Source organism: Dama dama, chromosome 15, assembly GCF_033118175.1.
Source record: "Dama dama isolate Ldn47 chromosome 15, ASM3311817v1, whole genome shotgun sequence".
In the NCBI taxonomy this organism is placed as follows: Eukaryota; Metazoa; Chordata; class Mammalia; order Artiodactyla; family Cervidae; genus Dama; species Dama dama.
The window spans coordinates 40,022,332-40,031,202 of NC_083695.1; the positions used below are offsets into that span (position 1 = coordinate 40,022,332).

Below are 8,871 nucleotides of genomic sequence, written 5' to 3' on the forward strand. Positions count from 1 at the left end.
TAGATACATCTTTTGACCACTGTAAGATTTCTTCTCCACTGTCCTGCAGGCCCCAATGGGCTTCCCAAATAAATTGGAGGTAGTTAACTGTTACCAGCAATTATATTGGCAACTATCAAAATGATTAGAGTTGTCCAAAGATCCAACAGACTTTCTTGAGAAATATGCAGTATGAGCTGGATAACCACTTGGGAGGCATGATGTAGAGGGAATTCAGGCACAAGACATAAAGTAGCTTTGGTCTAACCTAGCTGACTTTGGTATGTATAAAATTGGGTGTTTGAAAGCTGTTCAGGAAGATAATTCCTGTTGACTCTACACTGTTCAAAGGGAAGAGAATGAATTAAGCATTTCCATGTTTCTAGAACCTAACATAGCGCATGGTATTATGTGGGTACACATTAGATGTGTATGGAATTAGATCTGAATCTGAATAATTGATTAAATGTCATACTCCAAGGAAATTTGTAAAGACTGACATACTGAGGTTGTGCTGGCAAATATGAACTGCAAATTGGAATTAATTATCCTAGTCCTCTTTAGGGAAGTACTTTCTCTTGTCAGTCCAGATGAATGATGCAAAAACACCTTCTGGAATTGAATTAGCTGGGTAATTCTTGACTTTGCTCAAGACTTTAAACTGTTGGGAGCTTTAATGGATATTAATTAGTGTGAAAGCTTTTTATTCTTTGAGGGTCTTTTTCTTTTTTCTCCTAAAGAGAAATCTATCTTGATTGACAAATGGATCCCTCTGTTTCATGTTTTATTGTTTTTGAAGAAAGGGGCTTTGATTTCCTGACAGGGAGCTTTCATAAAAGGACCTTAGCATGCTGAGTCCTGATTAAACATCAGGGAAAGGTGATGATTCTTTTGTATAGCTCTTTCCTGAAAGGTGAGGAAGCCAAAATTACAATGACTCTAGGAAAGTTATCTGCTGAAGGACCACATTCAGCTACAGGAAAAATCAAAAATCAACCATTGCATAGACAGCAATAATACTGGGATGCAAATATCATTTGTCCCTATTTTATGAATACTTTAAAAAGGTCTGTACAAGAAAGGGTCATAATGATACTTTAGTGGAGAGAATATCAGGTTAGTTTTATTTATTGCTGTATAGTCTTGACCTATATTGAGAGCTTTTTATAAAGTTAAATAGATTTTTATTTAAGGATTCTGCTAATATTAGCAAATAAAAGAGATTTACTTTAGTGACAAGTGTTTGTCTAAATTAAATTGCTCACATTGGTTTTAAATCTTCTGTTGTGGCAAACCTGTTTACTAAGCCTGTCCCCTGCCCCCCCCCCCCCCAAATCAATGATCAAATTCAATTTATAAGTAAACAGAGCTGATTGTCAGCAAGGTTGAGTAGCAGAGAGAGTGGAGTCCTTGAGATTATAGTAGTCTCAGCTCTCAGCTTTAATCTTCAGGTGTAGCCTGGCTATGCCACTTGCTAGTCATGTGGCCTTGGGCAAGGTTTTAACTGCTCTGAATGTAGTAAGTGTATACATTGAGATAAACATATTTACCTGGCAGAGGGATTGTGGGAACTTAATCAGATAAAATGCCCAAAGCATCTAATGTCCTCTGGATTTTATAGCTCTGCTTCTGGCAGCCACAATAGTATAATGTTAAGACTTCAAAATAAAACTAACCAAAGAGATTATAATTAATGGTTGATTTATTGTTATTACTCTTAGCCAGAGATAAAAATAAATTAGTATAAAATTTGGGGGTCATTTGCAGTTCTTTTAATCACATGACCATATAACATTTATTTATTCTGGATTTGGCCCAAAACACATTCCAAAGCTAATCAAGAAGTGCCTAGAAATCAAATGCCAGTTTATCTTTTCCTTTCTCTTGCTTGTGCCCATGAAATGAATTCTTAATATCCTATCTCCTGTAATTTTAATTTTTCACATAAAGGAGAATATTCATAGTCTAAACCTACTAGAAGTTAAAGTTGGGTCAAGTGTTCTCCTAAAAATGAATACACTCTTGCTAAGATGACTAATTCCAGCTCCTAAAAGTGAATATTAAGTATCTTGGGATCAGCTTAATATGCTACAAATGAGCTGTTTGATTCATTATTAATTAATGTGAAATAAAATCATGAAAGTTGAGGGGACTTCCCTGGTGGTCCAGTGGTTAAGACCTCGCCTCCTAATGCAGGGGTGCATGTTAGATCCCTGGTAGGGGAGCTAAGATCCCACACGCCTCACCTCCAAAAAACAAAAACATAAAAAAGCAGAAGCAGTACTGTAACAAGTTCAATAAAGAATTTAAAAATAGTCCACATTAAAAATTATTTAAAAAATCATGTAAGTTTAGGACTATATCAGGAAATGACAACCTGACTATGTATGTTTAGTTTAGTCTTTCTATTTGTTTAAATCAATTGATTTTATGTTTTGGAGCCCTTTTAGATTTACCGCGTAGCTCAGAGGCATGGTAGCATCCTTTGGAGAGCTTTTCACACAGTCTTCGGTGCCAGTCCTTGAATGCAGAGATTCTGATTTAAAACTTCATCCCCCTATCCCAACCCCCACCCCAACCCCACCCCCTTCCCAGGCAGTTCTCTTAAGTTTCCAGATGCTTCCAATGCAAGGCCAGAGTTGAGACCAACAGCATTAGGGGCTTAAAAATCTCAATATTGATTTTAGTCAAGAGATATGAAACTACTTGAACTAAATAGCTATATGAAAATACATTGTAAAGAATATAATACTGTATTTTAAAACATAAAAGCTCACGGTTTATCAGGCATTGTGTCTGTACTTTTCAAATTATAAAAGCATAAAGCAAATTAAAGGAACAGTATTATTCTCCATTTTTCTTTTCCACTGAAAGCTTGATAAGAAAAGTAAGCAGAGAACTGCTGAAGTGATTAATATGTATCACACCTCTCCCCAAGAGGTCCAGAGACATGAGGCCGTATGTAACTGGTATTCTTTTTCTTTTTTTTATGACAATTAGGAGTTATATTTAAAATTCACAAACCAGGGATTTCCCTGGTGGTCCAGTGGCTAAGATTTTGCACTCCCGATGCAGGGGGCCCAGGTTTGATCCCTGGTCAGGGAACTAGATCCCACACGCCGCAACTAAGAGTTCCCATGCCACATCTGAAAGACCCTGCATGCCACAACTGAGACCCGGCTCAGCCAAAGAAATAGATAAGCAAATATTTAAATAAAATTCACATGCCATTTGGTCCAGAAACTTACATTTAAAAATGTACCCAGCAGGGATAGATTTTCATGGCAGCATTACATGTAGTAGCGAAAACATAACTATCCTAAAGGGAGGGATGACTGAATAAGCAGCAGGTGCAATCACAGTGTAGACCTCTGTATTTAAAATGTTTATATAAGTGTATCTTTAGGTATTGGGATGAATTACATCACTTATCAACAGAAACAGAATAATTTTTAACATATGATACTATTTTTATAAATATAAACTCATTTTCACCCGCTGTAAACAATTAGAAAATATGTGTGTTTTCATAAAAAAGTTAATTAAATTTTTGGCAGCGCTGGGTCCTCATTGCTGCCCAGGCTTTTTGTCCAGCTGTGGTGCACAGGCTTCTCACTGTGGTGACTTTTCTTTTTGCAGAGCATGGGCTCGAGGGAGCGTGGGTTGCGGTGGTTGTGGCATGTCGGCTCGGTAGTTGCAGTTGCCTCTTTCTAGAGCATGGACTCAATAATTGTGGCACACGGGCTCAGCTGCTCCACCTCAGGTGGAATCTTCCCGGATCATGGATCGAACCTGTGACTCCTGCATTGGCGAGTGGGTTCTCTACCTCCGAGCCATCAGGGAAGTCCTGTGATTCTTAATATTTTGGAAAAAGATCTGCGAAGATATTCACTAATGGTTAGGAATGATTAAATCTGGAGAATGGGTTTGGGGAGTAAGGGAGTACTTTTTATTTAACCAACTGTTTATTTATTTATTTTTAATATTTAGAATCAACTGTTACTATATTTAAAACTTGAGAGAAAATGAGGCAAGCTCCCCTAACCCTTAGTATTTCCATTACTTTAAAAAAAAATGACATTTCTACAAAGCAGAGTGCTCTATATTGTAACACTTTTGGAAAAATTTAGCCAATCGTGGATAACATCTTAAAAAATATTTAGCTTTGTGTACAGACACCCTCACTCCCCATCTGCTCAACTCCTCAATGTTTCTAAAATTCCAGCAGTACTGATCTGAAAAAAAAGTTGGATTCCTCTCAAATGGACCTTGATTATGTGCCTAGGAATTAAACATCATAATTTTTTGAGAAACATCTATAGAAGTTGCAGTAGGGACTTCCCTGGCAGTCCAGTGGTTAAGAATCCATGCTTTCACTGCAGATGGCATGGGTTTGATCCCTGGTCAGGGAACTAAGATGCAGCATGATGCAGCCAAAAAAAAAAAGTTACAGTAAATACAGTTGTAGAATAGTGAGAAGATTTGTAACTACAACAGAGTGCTTGGATTAAATTCCATTTCCAAATGCTCAAAGGCCATGTTATATCATGTCTCAGTGTTCTAGAGCCCAGGCTTCTCCCTTCTAAGGGATAATGAAATTCATTCACCTGATTCTTTATCATGCTTTTCATTTCCAAGCTTAGGAAGAAATTGCCCGTAGTATATTTCCATAGCCATCCAATTCCCATGAATAAAGCCAAGTTAAGGAGCTCAGTGGAGCTCCAGGATCCAAAGGCATTCTCACTGTCATTGTACTCTATCCAGTGGTTCTGAACCCCATGCACTCTAGAGTCACCTAAGTTGATTTCCCCAAGAGAATGGCTGGACTGAGCTGGCAAGACATTACTAATTTGTAGAAGTCCTCCAGGTGATTCTGATTTGTGGTTAAGACCAAGAGTTATGAGATTAACTGGGTCCCTTTCAGGAATACTGTAGACATTTTAGTTAAATACTAAATTTGTCAAAGAAGCTTTGCTAATAACCAGATCAAGTTTTTAAGTTTTTTCAGGTTAGCCCAAGTGCAGATGAAAGACTTCCCCATTCTACCTCAGAGTCTCTGTGCTCCTCCCCACCCACTGCCAGTCTCATGACCCTGGGCCTTGGAGCTTTGTTGTTGTTGTCTTGGAGCTTTATAGAGTGGTTCCACGTGGGGTGGCCCAGCTGAAATGAGCTCATGTGTGACACAGATCATCATCATTGCCTTCTGTGCTATTGCATATAGGACTCATGAGTGCTGTATGGAGGGTCACTGATGGCGTGCAGACCAGGGAATATATTCAGTTTCAACCCCCACTGATATGCTTCTGTTCAATTCTGACACTAACCATCGGGAGTTGTTATAGACCCTGCAAGTTAAAGGACATGGTCCTCCATAGGACTATTCTCACTCCAGACCAAATGGCTATACATCTGGGGGCTCCCGTGACCCTATTTGAGCTTGATGATTTACTAGAATAACTCAAAGAACTCAGGAAAGTGCTATACTTATGATTACACTTTTATTATAAAAGATAGAACTCAGGAGCAGCTCAGTGAGGAGACATGTAGAGCAAGGTTTATGAGGGTCATCTAAACACAGGGCTTCCATCCCCTCTCTTTGGAGGATCAGAGCTCAACATTGTCCTGAACATCAGTGTGTCATTCACTAATCAGGAAGCACCAGCTTTGGTGTCCCAGTTTTTTAAATTGGGGTATGCTTGATTGAAAATGGGTATGATAGATTGAACATAGACCTCAAGCTCGAACACAATCTCCAACCTCCCTCATCTCTTCCTTCCTTGAAGGTCAGGCTGTTTTAAAATCCCAACTCTCTAATCACAAGTTTGGCTTTTTGTTGAACAGCCCATCCTGAGTCATCTCATCGCATTATAAACTCAGGTGTGATCCAAGGGGCTCTAAATAATAAAGATACTTACTTTACTTGGAAAATTCCAAAGATTTATATTCTCCTTCCCAGGAAGCAGAGACAAAGACCAGTCAAAGTCTTTATAATACAACAGTAGCTCTTTTTGAAGTCCCTGGATTGGTAAAGGATGCTCCTGGCAGTTCTCCTTTGGTTCACTTATCTTTGCTCTTGTTTCTTATCTCTTCTTGGAAAGGGGTCTGAGGATTAGTGTTCCATTTTCCAGGTTCTCCTCTCTGCATGTCCCTTCTTGGGATACATCCATGACCCTACCCTCTTGCATTTCTACCCCTACATCCTTTTCATTCTGAAAACTGAAAACGTAAATAAAATGAAACAGCAACAAAAACTCCACTTACTGTTCTTTTTCCCTAAGAACTTAATTGCCCATTAACCCTAGAAGAGGAGGTGGAATTTCAGGATATAGCAGTTTCTAGAGGGACTGTATTTCTACAAGTTTAGAGAGTAAAGATTTTGCATTTCATTCTTCAAGAAAGATAATAAAAAGGAAACCTTTGCAACCTCTCTTAAAATACTCAAGGTCCTAATAGTTCAGAAAAGTGCTTGTAAACTACTGCTTGACATAGGTGGTAAAAGGTTCTTGAGATTCTTTCAAAATTAGTTCTGAATTTACTTTCAGAGATAAAGTTATTTGGCACAATAAATTGTATTGAATTAGCTCTAATGTGATATTTACTCATGTGTCATCCCTTTGAAATGTATTCTGAAGATTATACGATCCTCCAGTCATATTTCAATTGTCTTTAGGCAAAAACAATGCAAAAAATTATTTATTTCTCAGAACAGATCACATTAATGTATTTCCATTTATTTTTTAATATTGTTTTAAAAGTAGGGGTGTTCGATTGCTTTAAGTAATGGTCTACAAGGTCATGATCTTTTGGATCTTTTGTTGTGACTCTGGACATGATGAAAGAGAATTAAATCACTAAGAAGGATGGATGGAAACTTGCACAAGGAAAGGTTTGCTTCATGACCATGACAAGCTTCATACTAGGGCTTTTCAGATCCATGATTTTTAAAAGAGATGTGTTTTATTATGTATTTTATTTTTGGCTGTGGTGGGTCTTCGGTGTTGCACTTGGCTTTTCTCTAGTTGTGGAGAGTGGGGGCTCACTCTTCCTTGCGGTATGCAGCGTTCTCATTGTGGGGACTTCTCTTGTTGTGGAGCACAGGCTCTAGGCATGCAGGCTTCAGCAGCTGAAGCAAGCGGGCTCAGCAGTTGCAGCTCACCGGCTCTAGACTGCCAGCTCAGTAGTTAGGTTGCACAGGCTTAGTGGCTCCTTGGCACATGCGATCTTCCTGGACCAGGGGTCGGACCAGTGTCTCTGGCCTTGCAAGGCAAACTCTTAACCACTGGACCACCAGGGAAGCCCTGATCCATAATTTCTTAAATCACATTTAATCCAACCTCACAGCAGCTTTTCAAGGTAGATACACTCCAATTTTATAGATTAGAAAATTGAATTTAAGGAGATATTCTCTTCACTAGTTGAGGTGACTAAGTGATACACACAGGATTCAGTAATTTTGATAATTCACATTTCTTCCACAATGCCATGTGGGTCATTGTTTCCAAAGTATTCTATTCAACACACAGTTAACACTCAATCTGCAGTTTGTAATTTTTCAGAGTACTGCTTTCATTACCACAGGGTCAGGGTATATTCCTAGCAGGTTATTAGAGATAAGCTAACTATTAGGTTCATTCATTCAGTGCATTTTTACTGAGTAGCTTCTATGTGCCAAACCACTGATAGAAATGAAGTTGGCATACACAAGTTATACTCATTATTTTGTCCATTCAACAAACAGTGAATTACTTAATTCTATAATATTGCATGGTGAAGTGAAAGTGAAAAATGCTCAGTCATGTCCTACTCTTTACAACCCCACGGACCCCACCAGGCTCCTCTGTCCATGGAATTCTCCAGGCAATAATTCTGAAGTGGGTTGTCATTTCCTTCTCCAGGGGATCTTCCCAATCCAGGGATTGAACCTAGGTCTCCTGCATTGCTAGTATACTCCAGTATTCTTGAGCTTCACTGGTGCCTCAACTGGTAGAGAATCCGCCTGCAATGTGGTTTGATCCCTGGGTTGGGAAGATCCTCTGGAGATGGGAATGGCTACCCATTGCAGTAATCTGGACTGAAGAATTCCATGGACTGTACAGTCCATGGGGTCACAAAGAGTGGGACATGATTGAGCAACTTTCACTTTCACTCCTGCATTGCAGGCAGACTCTTTACCATCTGAGTCACCAGGGAAGCCCAGTGTTTCATGGTGAAGATGGTTAAAAGTCATGACAAACTAGACTTTCTGAAATCCTTTAAATCATGAAATAAAAAGACTGATTTATTCTGTTATTAGGTCTTAGAAATAAAACCACTATTTGGGATCTTTCATTTGAATTGATGTTATTTAACTGATTTTATTTACTTAATTTTTAATTTCATGAGCTTTCAAGTTTGTATCTTGAGCAGTCATTGCCAGGCAGATCCCAAATTCAGAAGTTGTAGTGCATTTGACAGCACTTATAACAACTAATAACCAGGTTCACTGACAGTGATCTAGTTTCAGCAGGTACTGTAATTGTAGATTATACTTTTCATGGTTTCTTCATTGTGTGAATAGTAAGTGTATGAAATCTTGAGTCAACATTTCCTTTTCTGTTGCATAAACAGTGCTGAAAGCTTAATGATCAGCTGGAGAAGAGGCGTAATGAATAGTTGCAGCATTGTTCATTAAGCACCGTGGTGGTTCTTTCTTTGCCATCATTTCATCTGTGCTTGAGTCTTGCATTTCCTTCCAGTCTGTCATTCTCCTTGAACATCGGACACTCCCCCTGAAGTAATTGCTGTGACACATGTAGAGCTTCTATCATATGACAATGGAAATGTCTCTTCTCCTTGAGTTCACTTTATTTGGAGAGACTATTCTTTTGAGGATGGTAAATCTGTAGAAAGTGA

The 8,871-nt window shown here is 38.7% G+C and overlaps 1 non-coding gene across 1 annotated transcript; it reads left to right on the forward strand.

Moving 5' to 3' along the window:
* The first annotated feature begins 3,011 nt into the window (after nucleotides 1-3,011).
* TRNAG-CCC (transfer RNA glycine (anticodon CCC)) lies at nucleotides 3,012-3,084 on the forward strand. Its single transcript has one exon. It is a non-coding gene; the product is annotated as a tRNA-Gly (tRNA).
* Nucleotides 3,085-8,871: the final 5,787 nt, after the last annotated feature.